Source organism: Sturnus vulgaris, chromosome W (assembly GCF_052056855.1).
Source record: "Sturnus vulgaris isolate bStuVul1 chromosome W, bStuVul1.hap1, whole genome shotgun sequence".
Lineage (NCBI taxonomy): Eukaryota > Metazoa > Chordata > Aves > Passeriformes > Sturnidae > Sturnus > Sturnus vulgaris.
In genome coordinates, this window is record NC_142282.1 from 62954979 (window position 1) to 62973585 (window position 18607).

The 18607-nt window shown below is 46.7% G+C and overlaps 1 pseudogene; it reads right to left on the minus strand.

Annotated features, from left to right (window-relative positions):
- LOC148220268 (uncharacterized) overlaps window positions 1-18165 on the minus strand; it is a 56514-nt pseudogene extending 38349 nt beyond the window's left edge.
- Window positions 18166-18607: the final 442 nt, after the last annotated feature.

Below are 18607 nucleotides of genomic sequence, written 5' to 3' on the forward strand. Positions count from 1 at the left end.
CTGGTGAGTCTCCCAATTATACTTCATCTGTCAGACAGATCACTGATTCTAGTATTAAAAAGAAAAGAAGGGTAGTCATAGTAGATGACTCCCTTCTGAGGGGAAGAGAGGGCCCCATATGTCGACAGGACCCATCCCACAGGGAGGTCTGATGCCCAGATATGGGATATTACCAGGAGACTCCCTGGGCTGATTCAGCCCTCTGATTATTAACCCACTGCTGATACTCCAGGCTGGCAGTGATGATATTGAAAAGAGGAGCATCAGGGCAATTAAAAGGGACTTTAGTGCACTGGGTCAAGTGGTTGATAGGGCAGGATCACAGATAGTGTTCTGCTCAGTCCCTTTGGTGGCAGAGAAAAATTATGAAAGGGATAGGAGAGCCCACATTATCAACAAGTGGCTCAAGGGTTGGTGTCATCAGCAGAACTTTGGGTTCTTTAATCATGGGGCAATTTTTACGGCACCTGGCCTGCTGGAACTGGATGGGCTCCATCTGTCTGTGAAAGGCAGAAGGATTTTAGCTCATGAACTGGCTGGGCTCATTGAGAGGGCTTTAAACTAGGTTTGAAGGGGGAAGGGGATGCAGCTGGGCTCTCTGGAAGCAGGCCCAAGGGTGGTAAGCCTGACGTAGGGGTGAAATCAGTAGCCCAGATGAAGTGCATGTATACTAATGCACACAGCATGGATAACAAACAAGAAGAGCTGGAAGCCATGGTACAGTAGCAAAGCTATGATGTAGTCACCATCACAGAAATGTGATGGGATGACTCACAGCTGGAGCGCTGAGCTGGATGACTACAAGCTCTTCAGAAGAGACAGGAAACGGAGAAGAGGTGGAGGGGTGGCTCTTTATATTAGGGAGGCTTTTGATTCCATGGATATTGAAACTAATGACAATGAAGTTGAATGCCTATGGGTAAGAATTAAGGGGAAGGCCAACAAGGCTGACATCCTGCTGGGAGTCTGTTATAGACCACCCAACCAGGAAAAAGAGGTGGACAACTTATTCTATAAGCAGATGGAGAATGTTTCAGGATCACCAGCCCTTGTTCTTGTAGGTGACTTTAACCTACCAGACATCTGCTGGGAACTTAATACAGCAGATAAGAGGCAGTCCAGGATGCTTTTAGAGTGTGTGGAGGACAACTTTTTGTCGCAGCTGGTGAGTGAGCCCACCAGGGGAGGGACTATGTTAGACCTGTTGTTTGCAAATAGAGATGGACTAGTGGGAGATGTGGTGGTTGGAGGTCGCTTGGGGCATAGTGATCATGAAATTACAGAGTTCTCAATATTTGGTGAAATGAGGAGGAGCATCAATAAGACTTTTACATTGGACTTCTGGTGGGCAAACTTCAGCCTATTTAGGAAACTTATTCAGAGAGGTCCTTGGGAAGCAGCCCTTAAAAACAAAGGAGCCCAGGAAAGGTGGGCATGCTTCAAAATAGAGATCTTGAGGGCACAGGAACAGACTGTCCTGTGTGCCGAAAATGAGTTGACGAGGCAAGTGTCCAGCCTGGATGGAGAATGAGGTTTTAAAGGAACTTAGGAATACATAGAGGATGTATCATCTTTGGAAGGAGGGTCAGGTCTCTCAGCAAGTATTTAAGGGGGTTGCTAGGGCATGTAGGAAAAAAATTAGAGATGCCAAAGCTCAGTTCAAGCTTAGTTTTTGATGCCTTAAGTTTTAAGTTTTTCTATTCTGCTTGGATGTGGTTTTCTGATGTGCTAGGATGATGAAGACAAAATAGTCCTATTCCAGTTAAGAACTCAAGGACAGTTTCTTCAAACTTCAGGCCCTAAGCCTAAACAACGTGGAAAGAGGAGGGTGGGTTCATGCAAATGAATCAAAACCTATAAAAATGTGAGATTTTGTGACCAAGCCCTCCTTTGCTTCCATCTTGGAGCCATCCAGGCAGGGGCCACGACTGTGGCACTGATACTGCTAGGATGTGGCCTTTTGTAGGCCTCTCAATAAATACCCATTTTATTCCCCTTAACTCTGTGTGTAGCCTCTGTTCCAGCTCCCCTAGGCATCAGAGCTGGCCACTCCGCCGGGACCGTGAAGGCATCTGGAAACCCCCTGGAATGAAGCCCTGCCGGCAGCCCTGGAAAGGCCCAGCAGAGGTCCAGAGGTATCAGAGCCAAGAACCCTGGGAATGGAGGCACGTGCGTGACCGAATAAAAGGGTATTTTGTTTAGCATCTGGGTTAGGTGCTAGGAGGGTTTGTGGATTATAATTTTGTAAATTGTAAATTTGTTTTGGGGAACCTTAGGGTTCTAAGTACAATTGTTTTGCTCTTTATCCATGGGTAAGAAGGAACGCCTTCTTAAAGAGCAGGTTAAAATTGTAGTGGCATTGGCCTAAAGCCAAAAGGTGGCACAGCTGATTAGTTCCTGTGCTGTGGCTCTGAGGGATGTGAGTTCTAAACCTGAGTCTTTGTTTGTGTCTTTTGCTCTTTATTTTTGGACATCAGAATGGGTTGTGTATTTTCTGGTGAACATGATAATGGTAGTATTCCAAGAGATAGTCCTTTGGGGTTAATATTGAAAAATAGGACGAATTTAATCGGGGAAGAGTCTCTGCTTTTAAAACCTAAACTTATTAGACTCTCAGAGAAAATGTGGCCAACATACAAACTAGATAATGGAGAAACGTGGCCTAAATTTGGGAGTTTAGACCTAAAATTAATATCAAGTTTAATATCCCAAATACACAGAGACAGATTTTTTGAAGAGTTAGAGCATGCCTGGCTTTTTATGGTATTAGCATGTGAGCAGGACCTAGATAAGAAGAAAGAACATATATTAGTCTTAAAAGGTAAAAAGAAAGAGCCAACTTTCAGTAGCATATATAAAAATTCAGAGGGGGCAGAGATAGACCTGGTTGCGCCTGCCATGAGGAAAGGATCGGTCCCGGGTGCACTGGGAATGGGTTCAGGTCAGGGTTTGGCCCCTCCTCGGGCACTGCTGCAAAGGGGAGCAAGGGGAGCCACAGCTCAGGTGGGGCCCCGGTCAGTAAAGGAGGAGGAAGGCGGACCTTTGGCAGCAATGGACACCACCTCCACCACCGCCTCTGGCACCAACCCGAGAGGTGGGGAAGGGGGGAGGAGATAGCCAGTGTGTGCAGCCCTCTGCACGGCCCCGAGAGGAGAGCCCGGGGGACAGGGCCTTTTACAGGGAAGGCGGAGAGGGAACATCCCATAGGGGGAGCGGCGCCTCCTCCGTTCTCAGGCCTGTGAGATACCATGGCAACCCCGAAGGCCAGGGAGCTGCCTCGGAAGGTGACATCACCAAAGATCGCAGACACACAGCCCTGCAGCGGAGTCGCAACAGGTCTTGTTTGATGCTTTCTAGGATTGGGACTAGCCGAGATCGACTCTTGGCTACAACAGAGAGAGACAGCTCTTACTCAAATGAGTCTGAGGAGGATGAGGAAATGGACGAGATTATTGCTGCCTTAAACAGGCGGAGAAGGGGAAATAGCAAAAAAGGTCCTTAGAGAGGGTAGCCCAATTGCTCACCGCACTAGATCCAAAAGGGAGAAAGAAAGAGAACCAATTTTGCAAGCCGCCTTACGACAAGCAGTTGGTAATCAGGGGCCGATATATGTGAAAGTTCCATGCTCCCTTATAGAGTTAGAGCAGTGGAAAACTACTGTAGGAAAATATAAAGAGAACCCAAATAAAGTGGCAAAATTGGTGGAACAGGCTATTAACTCACAAAACCCTGACTGGGCAGCTTTGAACTCTATGTTAGATACATTACTCAATCCCACTGAGAGACAAATGGTCAATAAAGCCATCACATCCTCAGTGGAGGGGAGCATAGCCAGTGGATTGCTTCAAGGCACTGTCACTCAGATATTTCCCCTTGAGAATCATGGGTGGGATCCAAATATACCAGAACATATGGCAAGGCTAAAACAATATCAAAGTCTTGTGGTATATGAGTTAAAACATGGAGTACCTAAAGCTATAAATTGGTCAAAGCTTTATGAAGTGAGACAAAATTATGATTAATCATCCTCTGATTTTTTAAACAGGTTAAGAGAAACCACTATCAAATATACTGATCTAGACCCTGAATCAGCCGATGGTAAAGGACATTTGGTTTTGTTCTTTATGGGTCAGGCTTCAAATGATATAAGAAGGAAGCTGCAGAAGATAGAGGGGGTCCGAGATATGGATAAACTGCTAGAGGTTACCTGGAAGGTAAATCCCAACCTAGTAAGAAGGCAACTCAGGAAAAGTCACCCAACAAAGCTTCCCCTACGGAGAAGGACCAGTGTGCATACTGTAGAAAGTGGGGACACGGGAAAAAGGATTGTCCAGTGTTAAAAGAAAAATCCTCAGTTCCCCAACTCCCAGTAGTATAAACCTCAAGTGGCTCAGGCTCTGAGTGATGGTGACCAAGGACTATTCCCGCAGCAGAGTCTTTGGTTATAATTAAACTGGGGAAAGCTGACATCAAGTAATTTTTTGTAGATACTGGAGCAGCATATTCTATGTTAAATACCTTAGAAGGGAAACTGAGTCACGACACTGTACACGTTGCTGGGGTGACTGGGGTAAGTGAAACACAGCCTTTCTTCCAACCTTTGGAATTCAAATTGGGGAAGGATCAATTCCTTTACACGCCTAATTCCCCAAAACCATTGCTGGGGAGGCACTTGCTAGAAGAATTGGAAGCTTATAACCAGACTGTGTTTAGCAACTCAAATATGTGTGTTTGTAATGTAGCTACAATTAGAGACTGGTTTTGTGTATAAACCACCTGTGTTTACTAGCCAGTTGCTAATCAGAAACTATACCTTGTATCATAGTATAATCCCAACCCCCATTAGTATGGATTTATCACTTGTAAAAGAAATGTTAGAGCATGCAAATCTGCAGCAGCTGCCAGAAAATGCCAAGGCCAAAGCTAAAACGATCCTAATAACAGTTCACCATGATGGTAAAGTTATAAAACAGGTAATGGAACAAATTAAGAGGGCAGGAGAACACCACTGGTGGGAAGTTCCTTTTGGCTGGTCCCCCACGGCCACTGGCATTTTCAACGGGCTGCTGTACCCCGTTGTAGTTATACCGTTAATGCAAATCTGTGTGCTTTGGTAGCCACTTGTTGCTGGATGAGGCAAGTGAAACTCTGCTTTGATAACTAGGTGAAAAGAGCGGGGCTGGCCAAGACCCTCATGAAATAATCAAGGGCAAGTCTGGGTTGGCCTCTGTGTTTGCCACCAAGAAGATCATTTGGCTCCATTGTTGGCTGCAACCCAGTCAGCGTTGAGCAGTGGGGACACACCCCATGCCAGACCTTGATTAAAGGGATGGCCTTCTCTGTTAGCAGAGGGCCATCCAGGAGGGGAGGACAGGCCAAGCAGCTTGCAGATGGCAAGAATGGTTGAGGTTGGAAGGGACCTCTTGAGAGGTTTCATTTAGTCTGAACCGACCTGCTCAAGCAAGGTCACCTAGAACAGATTGCCCAGGACTGCGTTCAGCTGGGCTTTGACCATCTCCACAGATGGAGACTCCACAACCTCTCCGGACAAATCTGTTTCATTGTTTGATCACCCTCTGTCTTGATTTAATTTTGTTTCCTGGCCAACACACCAAATTAATGTCTTAGTTTTGATTTGCTAATTTAAATAAACTCATTTTTCTGTTGTGAGACGGAACCAGGAGCAAAAGAGCAAGGCAGGCCTAAAACTTGAGAGTATGAAAAAAAATTATTAACTACACAAAGAGAAGGGAAAAAAAACCAAATTCAGAATAAAATTTTTTCAAACTCCTCCTTCCTTCCCCCCCCCCCCAACCTTCATAACAACAAAACAAACATATAACAAATACTTTGGTCAGTCCCTAATTTAGTCTTTTTCAGTTCACTTCTGGAGAGAGAAGCCTTTTCTTGTTGAAAACTGTAGGGATTTTTTTTTCACAAGAAGGAAGAAAACAGTCCTCTCGTGGTATCATTTTTCACGATTTGCATCTGCCTGGGAATCTGCAACCGTGATACTCCTCCCAACTACACAGCTTTCCCAAAACTGTAGATGTGGGCCATGTCTGTCTCATGGGGTATTACTTTTAAGAATGAAATGTTTTACAGCAAAGGTTCTCTTAATCTTTTTTTTTCTGTTCAGGCTTCATCTTTAGAAAACTGAAATCCCTTTCTTTCTTCAGGGAAAAGATTCTCAACACAGGTGGTTTTTGGTCAAATCATCTATTAAATGGAACATTTACATCCCCCCATCTCTTTTTCCATGGTTTATAGGAATATTCAGTACATCAGTTTATCCCTACAATTTTAGACAAAGATTTTCAGCCATTTCAGCATCTTCTCATTCTTCTTCCATTTAAAAAAACGTAGCTCTTACATCACTGACTTCAGAAATCTTCTTATTCCCTTTCATATTAGAAGAAAAGGCCGGAAGTTTTGCAAATCTTATCTAAGCACTAAAGAGTTAAAGTTTAACACAACTACAAAAGTTGGGCCAGGCTCAGGCCTCGCTGGGTGGAGGCAGCCCCAGACTGCTCATGGCCACCCCTGCTGCCCAGACACGGGTCGACTGCCTCCCCCAGACCTTGTGGGGGCTGGGCAGGCCCCAACAGCAGCGGGAATCAGGCCCCCCCACCTCAGAGGCACAGGCCTGTGGAGGAGGAAGCCGTGAAGGTCTTATCAAGGAGCCTTTTTCTTCCCGGCCATTGGGTCCCCCCTCGTTTGCAAACGGGGCCCAAGCGGCCTTCCGAGCCTCCCCCCCCGCATGGGGGGGGAAACTCAGGTTGATGTTACCTGCTCAGCCGCCGGAAAGACAAAAAGACTCAGTTCCGAATTACCTCCTTCAAAATGTGTGTTCACGGAGCGAACTAACTTTTTCTAATTGGCTGTTGAAGGTGTCCCAACCTTCACAGAGGAAGTTCCTTTAGAAAGAACTTGTCTTTGAGTTTCTTCTTCCCAAGTCAACCTATCACACCCTCATGGTATGTTCGGCTTTTTCCCGGCCCAAAACAGGGTCTTTCACCCTTCCTCCGGTCTAGCTCAGGTGTTAGGGTGAAATTCCCCTGGGCCCTAGCCACAGAGACGTAGTTAAGATATCAAAAGAGGCTCTTTCCCCTGATAAAGTTACAGGTTTATTTACCGTGGGTAGTGAGTGAAAAGGGAAGGGAAAAGAGCGGGGGAAGAGAGAGAAAAGAGGGGGAAGAACAGGGTAAGACCGTGGGGGAAAAGAGCAGGGGAAGAGAGAAAAGACGGGGTAAAAAAGAGTGCAGGATAAGAGATTGGGGGGAAAAAGAGAGATGCGGGAAAAGAGAGTGGGGGGAAAAAGAAAGAGCACGGGGGAAGAAGAGCGAGGTCAGCGGGTCCTGACCTTTTCTAGGGTCTGGAAAGGGGGGGCGGGGAGAAATTGGATCCCAGCCAGCTCTGTGTGGCCAGGAGGGGAGAGGGACCAAGATACAGGGCACAGCAGGGGTCACGGGATGTACCATTTACAATGTATCTAGGAAACGCAACATCTCCCCGTTTTTTGTTTAACAAAGTTGAAAGAAGGATATTGGTATCATTCAAATTACGATTTTGCCCACCACTTGTAGCTGGTGGGAGGGTTAGATTGTTTCAAGTCTTTCATTTCTATGTGATTGACTACTGAGGTAGAGGGAATTAGACTATGAATAGCCTTGAAAACCAAGTGACGTAGGATCCCAAATGCCATTATTACAAGGAAAAGAATAACAAAAATTAACATAATTGTTTTGACTATAGATGTCCACCACCCTGTGAGTCCCCAGCCTTTGAACAGTCCATTGAACCAATCTTCAGATTCTTGCTTCACTTGTCCGATTAAGTTGTTCCTGTTTCGGAGGGCAGCATGGATGTTAGGAGCTTTCGAGGTCAGGTCCATACAGCAAAGTCCTTCAAATTCCTGGCACTCATGTCCGTGCAGTAGCAAGAGAAAATCTATTTTCTTGTTGGAGCGTCTGTGCCTGGGTCACCCAGATGTTCTGACGTGGCTGAGGGACGATCCATGCAGCTGCTAAACTGCTCAGTGTTAGCAGGAAGACAGCTTGGATGGGGTTCATCACGGGACTGAGAGAAGAGAAGCTTTTCTCTAGAAGAAAAGACAAACATTATAAAACCTATTAAAAGTCTCTATTTGCCGGAATGCCACCTTCTATGAGGATTTCTTTTCCTTTTTTTCTGCGGCGTCTTCTTTTTGAAGCCACTGCTACTTGCTCCTCATTCTCCTCAGTTGGAGCAGGATGTTTGAGAACAAACGGTTTCACCCACTTTTGGGGAATCCACCGAGGGCCTGAGGGAGTGGATACACACACATAGCCACGCCCCCAGGTAACAAGCTCATAGGGACCTTTGATTTCCCAGGTTTCTGGGTCCCTAATCAAAACTGGAGGATGTTGGGATAACTTGAATTGTTTACCACTGTTAAAGTGACGTACCACAGGTGGACTCATGTTTTCAAATGAACAATTTAGGAAATTGATAGTAAACATGGCTTTGCAGAGCTTCTGCTGTGGAGACATCCACACAGTTGAACTGCTCTGTTTAGCCAAAACCTGTTTGAGTGTCTGATTGGCTCGCTCCACTATACCTTGGCCTGTGGGGGAGTGGGCGGTGCCAGTTTTATGTTCCACTCCACACTGCTGGACGAATTCCAGGAACTCCTTGGACTTATACGCTGCGCCCTGATCAGTTTTGATTTCCTTAGGGATCCCCAACACTGAAAAGGCTTGCACTAGGTGTTGTTTAGCATGCATAGCCCTTTCTCCTGCATGGGCAGAGGCATAGACTGCGCCTGAATATGTGTCAATGCTTACATGAACATATTTGAGGCGACCAAAAATTGGAATGTGTGTGATGTCTGTTTGCCATACCTCACAACTGCCAAGACCTCGGGGGTTAACCCCCATGCCCATTGATGGCATGGTGTGCAGCTGACAGTTGGGACAGGTGGCCACAATGGCTCGAGCCTGACTCTGTGTTAGCTGGAACTGACGCATTAGACCTGGTGTATTCTGGTGATACTGCTGGTGGCTCAGCTTTGCCTGTTGGAAGATGTCAGGAAGGCGTGCTTGTTCTGCTGGGGTTCCAAGGGAGTCTGCCTGATGGTTCCCTTCTGCAATTTCGCCTGGCAAATCTGTGTGTGATCTCACATGCATCACATAGAACGGGTGTTCTCTATGAGAAATCAAATAAATTAGTTTGGAAAGCAACCTGAAAAGCTGCTCATTTTCGATGTCTCTGAGCACTGCCTGCTCCGCCCTGGACACTATCCCCGCTACATAGGCTGAGTCTGTCACCAAGTTTGTTGGCTCTGAGAACTTTTCAAAGGCTCTCACGACTGCTGCCAGTTCAGCTACCTGGGGTGACCCTTCCACAAACTCAACATCAGCTTCCCAATGCTGAGTCTGAGGATCTCTCCAAGTCATCACCGACTTGTGGGATGCCCCAGATGCATCCGTGAACACTGTGAGAGCTTTGAGTGGTCTCCGACTCCTCTTCTCATGAGGAATGAGGTGGAATTCCTCATTAAACAGCTTGTGAGACGGGGCATGGACTGATATTTGTCCTCTGTAGCTGTCCAGGGCTAATTGGAGACTGGCATTGCTCTGGAGCAAATGCTCAAACATCTCTTTAGTCAATTTGTCAGGAGAGTTCTTTCCCTCCTCAGACAATTTAACAGGGAGGTGAATACATGTGAAGTCACAGCCAGCTAGTTCATACAGTCTGATCCTTGCTTTCTGAATCAGTTGTGCTATTAACTCTTGTGGCTTAGTGATAGTTTTGGATCTCTGGTGGGAGAGGAAGACCCACTCTATGATTAAGAGTGACTCTCTCTGCCCCTCGATCCATTGGAATAGCAACCCATGTAAGTGTGGCGGTTTTCCTAGGACAATGAATTTGAAGGGCAGCTCGGGCTGGTAACGGTGAGCTTGCCTCTCTCCTAAGGTCTTTTGTACCTTTTCGATTGCAGTCTTTGCCTCTGGGGTCAGTTCCCTGGGAGAAAGCAGCTCTCTCTCCCCTTTCAATAAATTGAAGAGACGTTCTAGGTCCTCATTAGTGAGGCCTAGCCAGGGCCTAACCCAATTCAATGACCCACACAGGGAATGGAGATCTGCTAAGGTTTTTGGATTACAATTAATTTCCAATTTCTGTGGAACAATGGTCCGTGCAGTAATTTCCAGGCCCAGGTACTTCCAAGGTGGCATCCTTTGGACTTTGTCCTACTGCAATTCAAATCCAGCAGAGGTTAAAACTTTAACCACTAGGTCAATTGTGTCTTGGAGTAGAGAGTTATCGGGTGCACACACTAGCACATCATCCATGTAATGAAGGATGATGGCCTCCCCTCTCTGGGCACGCACCTGGGACAGCAATGAGGCCACATAAAACTGGCAGATTGAGGGACTACATTTTAATCCCTGTGGAAGAACTCTCCAGTGGTAGCGCTTCATTGGGGCCTCTCGATTGATGGTAGGAACCGAGAAGGCAAACCTTGGGGCATCCTCTGGGTGTAGGGGAATATGAAAGAAACAATCCTTGATGTCTAGAAGAGCCAATTGCCAATCTCTGGGAAGCATTGTTGGAGAAGGCATTCCAGGTTGGAGAGACCCCATGTCATCAATTACTTTGCTTATTTCCCGGAGGTCGTGGAGCAGCCTCCACTTGTCTTTCCCTGGTTTCTTTACCACAAAAATCGGGAAATTCCACGCACTTGTGGTCTCTTCTATGTGGCCTTTAGCCAATTGTTCCTCCACAAGCTCCTCAAGCGCCCTGAGCTTCTCCTTACTCATCGGCCACTGTGCTACCCACTTTGGGGTATCATCTAGCCATTTCAACTTTTGGGTAGGGCGCCCCACAGTGGCCGCTTCTAAAAATCCCGAGGAGTTTTAGGAATAATTAATTTCACCCCCCACTGGGACATGGTGTCTCTCCCCCATAGAGGGCATTTATAATCTGTAACAAATGGACGGATGCTAGCCAATTTTCCATCCGGCCCCTCAATTTGTACTATGCTTTTTGATATTTTTGCCAATTTGACTCCTCCTACACCCTGGATTCTGCCTGCCACAGGCTGAAGTTCCCAATGTGATGGCCACATCCTTTCGGGTATGATAGTCACATCAGAACCCGTGTCCAGTACCCCCTCCACATGGAGGTGATCTGATCCACGGGTTAGGTTGCATGCCAGAGAGGGCTTGTCCTCACCCACCACTTCTGCCCAGTAGACTTCAGGTGATTTTCCATCTACTGGGACCTCCTGTGGAACAGGAATGGCCTGGGCAAGGCTTTGTCCCTCAGCCAGGTAATATGGTGGTAGAGGACATCGTGCCAGGAGAATGAGGCTAGTTATGCTTCCCTTGATGGTCATGGGAACCACCTCAATCTCTAGGGGTGTGTGTGCTGTGTCACCGACAACAAAGTACTCATTGACCAGTTTCATGTGGTTTAACGTCACGTCCTGTGTACTGTTAGGTAAGTCCACTGTTATGACTGTCCAATCAGGTGACCTGAAATGAAAACCTTTGGTAGTCACAAGCCTAAAACGGCCTAGTGGCTTCCAAACCTTGTTAATTGAACATTTGATATTTTCATTGCCAGACATCCCCACACCCTCTATCCCATCCTCCCCCTTTTTGTTTATTAAGAGAGAGTCTTTTGCGAGTGTGGAGCCCGCAGTATTTATAGCTGAGCGCGCTATGGTGTTAATGGCGGGTACGCGCTGTAAAGTTAGTTTTTTTGTTTGTTGGTTTTCTTCTGTTTCTGGTTGTGTGGACAGTCCCTGGCGAAGTGTCCTGGCTGCTTGCACTGGAAGCAGATGATGTGCTGCAGTTGCTCTGGTGACATTGGTTGCTTCTTGGCTTCTGGTGTTACAGCTGCCATGGTCCTTGGGTGTGCCAGTCCTGGATTTCTTTCGTGTCCACTGAACAGTTCTGCTTTTCTGGCGCAGGCTTCAATCATCTGTGCTAAGCTAGGTGCTGGCTCCAGGGGAAGGCCAAGGATAACCCTACGGCAGGTATCATTAGCATTCCTCTGAGCCATTTCTTTAATTAATTCAGCTTGTAATACTGGATCAGACACTTGTCTTTCTACTTGCATACGAAGGCGGTCCACAAACTGTAAGAAACTCTCAGAAGTAAACTGTTTAATGTTAATATAACTGCCTTTAGTATCTACTGTTGGTAATTGATTAAAGGCTTTTTCTGCAACATTGCATATTTTATCTAGGACAGACTTAGATAGTACTCTGGTTTGGTTTTCAGGGCAATGCCAATCTTTTTCTCCACATAGGTGTTCATATGTCATATCATTATTATCAGCATCTTTTGCATTATCTGAGCTTTTTAAAAGCTCTTGTAAAAGCACTTTTAAAGATCTTTTCCATAGGCTTTCCCATAGATCATATTCTGAAGGAGTTAACAGACATCGGAAAAGCTCTTTGATATCATATGGAACCAGTTCGTTTGAATTAAAAGTAGCTCTCATCATGCCTTTAAAGATTTCACTATTCTTACCAAATTCTCTTTGTACTTTACAAATTTCCTTTTTATCTTGGTAGGACAAAGGTTGATAACTTCTTTTTCCGTTTCTCTTACCAAGATAAACTACAGGAGCAACTGATGGTACATACTCTTTCTCCTGGTGCTGACTTTCAGGGTTAGGTATTCCCCCCCCAACCGGCCCGGGAGGCCGCCCACCCCCCCCCCCCACCACGGGAGCACCATCCATCCCCCAGGGGCTGTGAGCTGATCCCCCCCCACCCCCACCAGCACTGAAACTAGCAGTGGCTACATTGCCCTCCCCCACCCCGCAGCAGCTTGGAGGGAAGGAATGTGAAACCGGAGAGGGGGAGGGGTGGTGGAATCCAGGGTTGCAACACCTGTGGGCGGGGTCGCCAGGTACCGTGCAGGGCGGGGTCTTGGAGGGGGGAGGGGGCGGTGGAGCCGAGGGCAGGGAGGAGTTATGGGAGGGGACAGGCTTAGGGGCTGAGACCGGAGGGTAAAGGGGGTTGCGGGATGAAGGAGGAGACACGTGGCTGTCACCATATCGGCCCCCCCCCCCCACTCCCTGTACCGCATGTCCAATGCTATCTGGGACCCCGATCCTGACCTGTCCAGATACGGCCACGTGTTCATGGCCCGCGGGGGAAGGGAACAAGGAAGGAGAGCTGATAATTTTAGAAAAATCGTCAGAACCGGGATACTGGGGAGGATTTGGGGTTTCAGCACAGTTACAGCCGTGCTGACCATGCTGCATTTCCAAGGGAGACCCTGGGGTGCTTTCCAGGTTATGGTTATAGGGATTTTTGGAAAGGGAAAGTGAGCTTGAATCATTTTGCTGCTGCTGTCTGTTGTTTTCTGTCTGAATTAAAACTTTCCGAATTTGTAAGAATATCAGAAGGAATACAGAGGCAGTTTTATCTCCATTTTCTACTTTTAATGTTAATAAATTCCCTATTTCATCCCAAAATGAAATCGAATTTATATTTTGCAATTCAAGGTCTGATATTTCAACAGCCAGCTGGCAAAACGAGCTAGTTTTTTATTAAATATTAAAACATTTCCTGAACTTAGTATTTCTTTGAGTTGTTTTGTTATACTCTTTTGTAAGGCAGATTGCTGTATCCCCATTGTGTTAGCAATTTGCACTATATCTACCCCACTACAGTTAAAACACAGGAAAGGAGTTAGTTGTTAAGACGTACACCACGGTTTTCAGGCTTTACTAGATGCGGAACTGATGTTAATTTCGCCGTTTTTTGTCAGCAAAACCTTATGTGGCGCCCGCGCCGCTGTAGGGACCGACCCCGCCGCAAACACCCGTAAAAACCGCAAAAACTGCAAAAACTCCCTGTGCCGCAGCTTTGAAAGCGATCAAAGCTGCCTGCCTGCCGCGCCGCGCCTGGGGTGGCCGAGTCCAGCCCCCCCCCCAGCCCCCGCGCCGCACCACGTGGCCACGAGCTGCCGAGCCGCGCGCACGCTGCAAACACACCCGCGCCGCCTGTCCTCCCGAGAACAGCGCCGGGCCGGCAAAATGCCACCGGTGAGACCCCCCCGCGGAGCTCCGGGAACCCCCCGCCGCAAAGGGACACTTAACTCACCTTTTCTCTTGCAGACAGAGACGTCTGTGTACACGGTAGTGGATCCACGTCCTGAACCGACCTGTCTGGGACTGACAGGCTGCCGGTTCGTGCTGAAAAGTCTTCGAACTGCACAAAATGCAGCTTAAAGAAATTTGAGCTAGTTGATCAGCTCCTATGCTGGTCGAATCCCGAAAATAGGAGTCACAGCGAAACGTGGGTGCTTTGTAGAAACCACGCACGTGGAGCGCCAACTGTTCGGCTTTTTCCCGGCCCAAAACAGGGTCTTTCACCCTTCCTCCGGTCTAGCTCAGGTGTTAGGGTGAAATTCCCCTGGGCCCTAGCCACAGAGATGTAGTTAAGATATCAAAAGAGGCTCTTTCCCCTGATAAAGTTACAGGTTTATTTCTCGTGGGTAGTGAGTGAAAAGGGAAGGGAAAAGAGCAGGGGAAGAGAGAGAAAAGAGGGGGAAGAACAGGGTAAGACCGTGGGGGAAAAGAGCAGGGGAAGAGAGAAAAGACGGGGTAAAAAAGAGTGCGGGATAAGAGATTGGGGGGAAAAAGAGAGATGCGGGAAAAGAGAGTGGGGGGAAAAAGAAAGAGCACGGGGGAAGAAGAGCAAGGTCAGCGGGTCCTGACCTTTTCTAGGGTCTGGAAAGGGGGGGCGGGGAGAAATTGGATCCCAGCCAGCTCTGTGTGGCCAGGAGGGGAGAGGGACCAAGATACAGGGCACAGCAGGGGTCACGGGATGTACCATTTACAATGTATCTAGGAAACGCAACAATGGTAAAGTAGCAAAAGTTAACATACAACCCAGACGGAGGGATAACATTAGTCCCTATGAAATATTGTATGGTAGTTCTATGGTAGACCATATAAACCCCCACATATTCCAGGTGAAATTAATTCATATGAAGAGGAAACATGATTTACAGTGTTATTTAATGTCTTTACGTTTCACTTTGCAGAAGCTTCAGAGTTACATCGTGCTATCCAGACCCATAGGAGTGGACACCCCTGCACATCCGTTCCAGCCTGGAGACTGGGTCTATGTGAAGTGGTGGGACAGTGATCCTCTGCAAGCCAAGTAGAAAGGACCTTTTAAAGTCCTGCTGACTGCCTTCACTCCAGTCAGAGTTGCTGGCAGAGGACCCTGGATTCACTACTCCAGAATTAAGACAGCTTCTGCTCCTGAAGAATTGTAACAACAAAGACTGGTGGAAATGATAATATATTTTAAGTGGTTCCTCTTCTGGGTCCAATTACTTTTCTTTTATATAACATTTGATTGTGTAAGATATTATTCTGGTTAGATGTTTATTATTATGTTTATGTTTAAGTATGTATTTACTACTAGATATTTATCTAATGTTAGATATTTATTATTATTAGTCACTTATCTGTAATTAAATACTTGTTGTTAGTAATATTTAGAATAGAGACTCGACAAGGTAGAGGCCTTATCGAGCCTCTAAAGGGGGGAAATGATGCCTTAAGTTTTAAGTTTTTCTATTCTGCTTGGATGTGCTTTTCTGATGTGCTAGGATGATGAAGACAAAATAGTCCTATTCCAGTTAAGAACTCAAGGACAGTTTCTTCAAACTTCAGGCCCTAAGCCTAAACAACGTGGAAAGAGGAGGGTGGGTTCATGCAAATGAATCAAAACCTATAAAAATGTGAGATTTTGTGACCAAGCCCTCCTTTGCTTCCATCTTGGAGCCATCCAGGCAGGGGCCACGACTGTGGTACTGATACTGCTAGGGTGTGACCTTTTGTAGGCCTCTCAATAAATACCCATTTTATTCCCCTTAACTCTGTGTGTAGCCTCTGTTCCAGCTCCCCTAGGCATCAATTTGGCAACTTTTGTAAAGTCGAATAAAAAATGTTTTTACAAATATATTAACAGCAAAAGGAAGGGTAAGACCAACTTTTGTTCTCTACTGGATGCGTGAGGGAACTTAGTAACTGCAGATGAGGAGAAGGGGAAGTGCTTAATGCCTTCTTTGCCTCAGTCTTTAGTGGGAAGATGGCTTGTCCTCAGGACAACTGTCCTCCTGGGTTGGTAGATGGTGTCACAGAGCAGAACGATCCCCCCTGTTATCCAGGAGGAGGCAGTCAGAAAATTGCTGAGCTGCTCGGATGTTCATAAATCTATGGGACCAGATGGGATCCATCCCAGGGTGATGAGGGAGCTGGCAGATGAGCTTGGGAAGCTGCTCTCCATCATTTACCAACAGTCCTGGCTCACTGGTGAGGTTCCAGATGACTGGAAGCTGGCCAATGTGAGGCCCTTCACAAAAAGGGTAGGTGTCGCAGCCGATGCCTGGGGTCTATCAGACGCTGGCTGCCGCAGACGTTCCCGGTTAGGGGGTCCCGCAAGGAACAGCCTTTCCTGGAGTCTTAGGCAGTCTCAGCCACAAGGTACCAATATGTGAGCAAGGCCTGGGTTTCAGGCAATCAGCTCTTATAGTGATTTCAGCTTAGAGTGATTTCAGCTCAGCTCACAAGGTACCTCAGCCGATGCAGGGATCAGAGATCGAGAAGAGCTGTGTGGGGTTCCACAGAGTTCTTTATTGTCTTCTTCTGTGAAGGGTTCCAGTGACAGCAGCAGTCCACTGAACTGGGTGAAAGCAGGGGTTTTTATAGGGAAAGTGTGGCTTGACAGAGTGACCAATGGTTTGGGGTTAAGGAAATATGACCAATGGTTGTATAAGGAGATAAAGCGGGGGGTCTGAAGTGGGGAAAGGATTTCTTAGCCTAGTCACCGTGACTAAGCATTTCTTATCTAGGGGATAGCTCTCCAAGGAGGCCTTGTGAGGGGCCCTGCTCCCTCCACAACTCCTCTCTCTGTATTTAATAGAAAGGCATTCCCAACAACTCTTTTAAAGCATTGGACAAGACATGAGAACATAACTAACACAATGACACTTGCAATAAAAATCCATAAGATTCCCTTAATCAAAGATGAAGCCCATCCCGTTAGTCCCAATTGACTGAAGAAGGTCATTGACCCAGTCCGGGTTGTTTTCCACTTTCAAGTCCTTCACTAGTTCTTTCACTTTCTGGATGTTTGCCTGGATGGATGTTGAGCGTGAAGAGAGATTGAAGCAGTGCTGCTTCAAAGTCCTGGCAGCCATGTCTGTGGGCAAGCAGCAGGAAGTCAATTGCTGCTCGATTTTGCAGGGATGCATGTCTTGTGGTTTCTTCATCCTTTAAAAGATCGCTCAGGGCAGCAGATGTAGCATTGGCTTGCTTACTGAGCCAGCACCCCAGGTGATTAATTTCGCCAAGGGCTTTTGCTGCAGCTACCCATGGTAGGAATAGGGAGACAGCAGCCCTTTCTGGTTTATTCCATTTGTACAATTTGGGGTCACAATTTTCATCAAATTCAGTGTAGGATCTTTTTTTGCTTTTTAATTAGTTTTCTTTTTTCCAATTATGTAATAAGGTAATGTTGGGAGTGAGTGTAGAAAGCTTGCCAAGGCTACAGGGACCTCCCTGAAGACGCGAGGGGATCCCAGCCCAAACTCGATCACCACAGATAAGAAACACTCCTCGGGGCAATGTCTTGGGGTGGACAGAGGACTCAGAGAGTATGTGAATGGTGTAATTACACCAATCTATATAACTATAGGCTTTGTTAATGGGTGTTATGTCTTTTCTGTATGTGTTTTTTGTCTGATAAATTTCTGGAAAATTTTGTTTTGGACCTTTAAGGTAAAATCTGACACAGTACGTTGCTTTGGAGGACCCCAGTAGGTCCACTTCTTGGGGTTCCTCTGGAGCATTTGGCAACATTTTTGTCTAATCGTCCCAAGTGTCTACCAGATTAGGCCTCTTACCCGTGGTGAGGAGGACCTCTGAATTATAGATGGGCCTGTCATCTGCTACCAGGCATGTGGAAAGTGTGTTGTCAAGGCTGCCCATGGATAGGCACATGTTATCTTGTTTTAATGTCCTTGCTAAGGTCACCCAGACATTATGGTTGGGTTGTGGGCTAATCCAGCCGAAGGCATGCAGCATGGTGAAGAGCATCCAGGCAGCAGTGAGGGCAGCACCAACAGAGATAATTTTCATCTTTGGACAAAGATGGGGCCTCTGATAGGGAATATAAGCAAAATTTGTTATCTTTATGGTGGGAGGGGAGGGTTTAGGGTTTTCTCCTTCATCCCTTTCCTCCATTCCTTCCCCCGTCCCCCCGTTTTTTTGTTGTTGTTTTGTTTTTTTTCCTCTCTAGAAGCTAAGGATGAAGGAGTGGATATAGGATCAGGGGGGTTTTGGTAAGGGTTGAAGGGAGGGAACAATAGGGTCTTTTAGGAGGGATAAAAACATGTAAACTAAGGATCACTTTGTGGCCAGGCTGTGTCTGGCCTATGGCTTGACTGATGGAGCAGAATGCTGTTCAGTTTTCTGTCTTGTCTGTTGTTGTGCAACAGGACAGTCTTTTCTTTGGTATGTTGACGCTTGGCAACGCCTTCGTCTCCAAGCAGAACTGGTCTGGTTTTGAGGTTTTGTATTT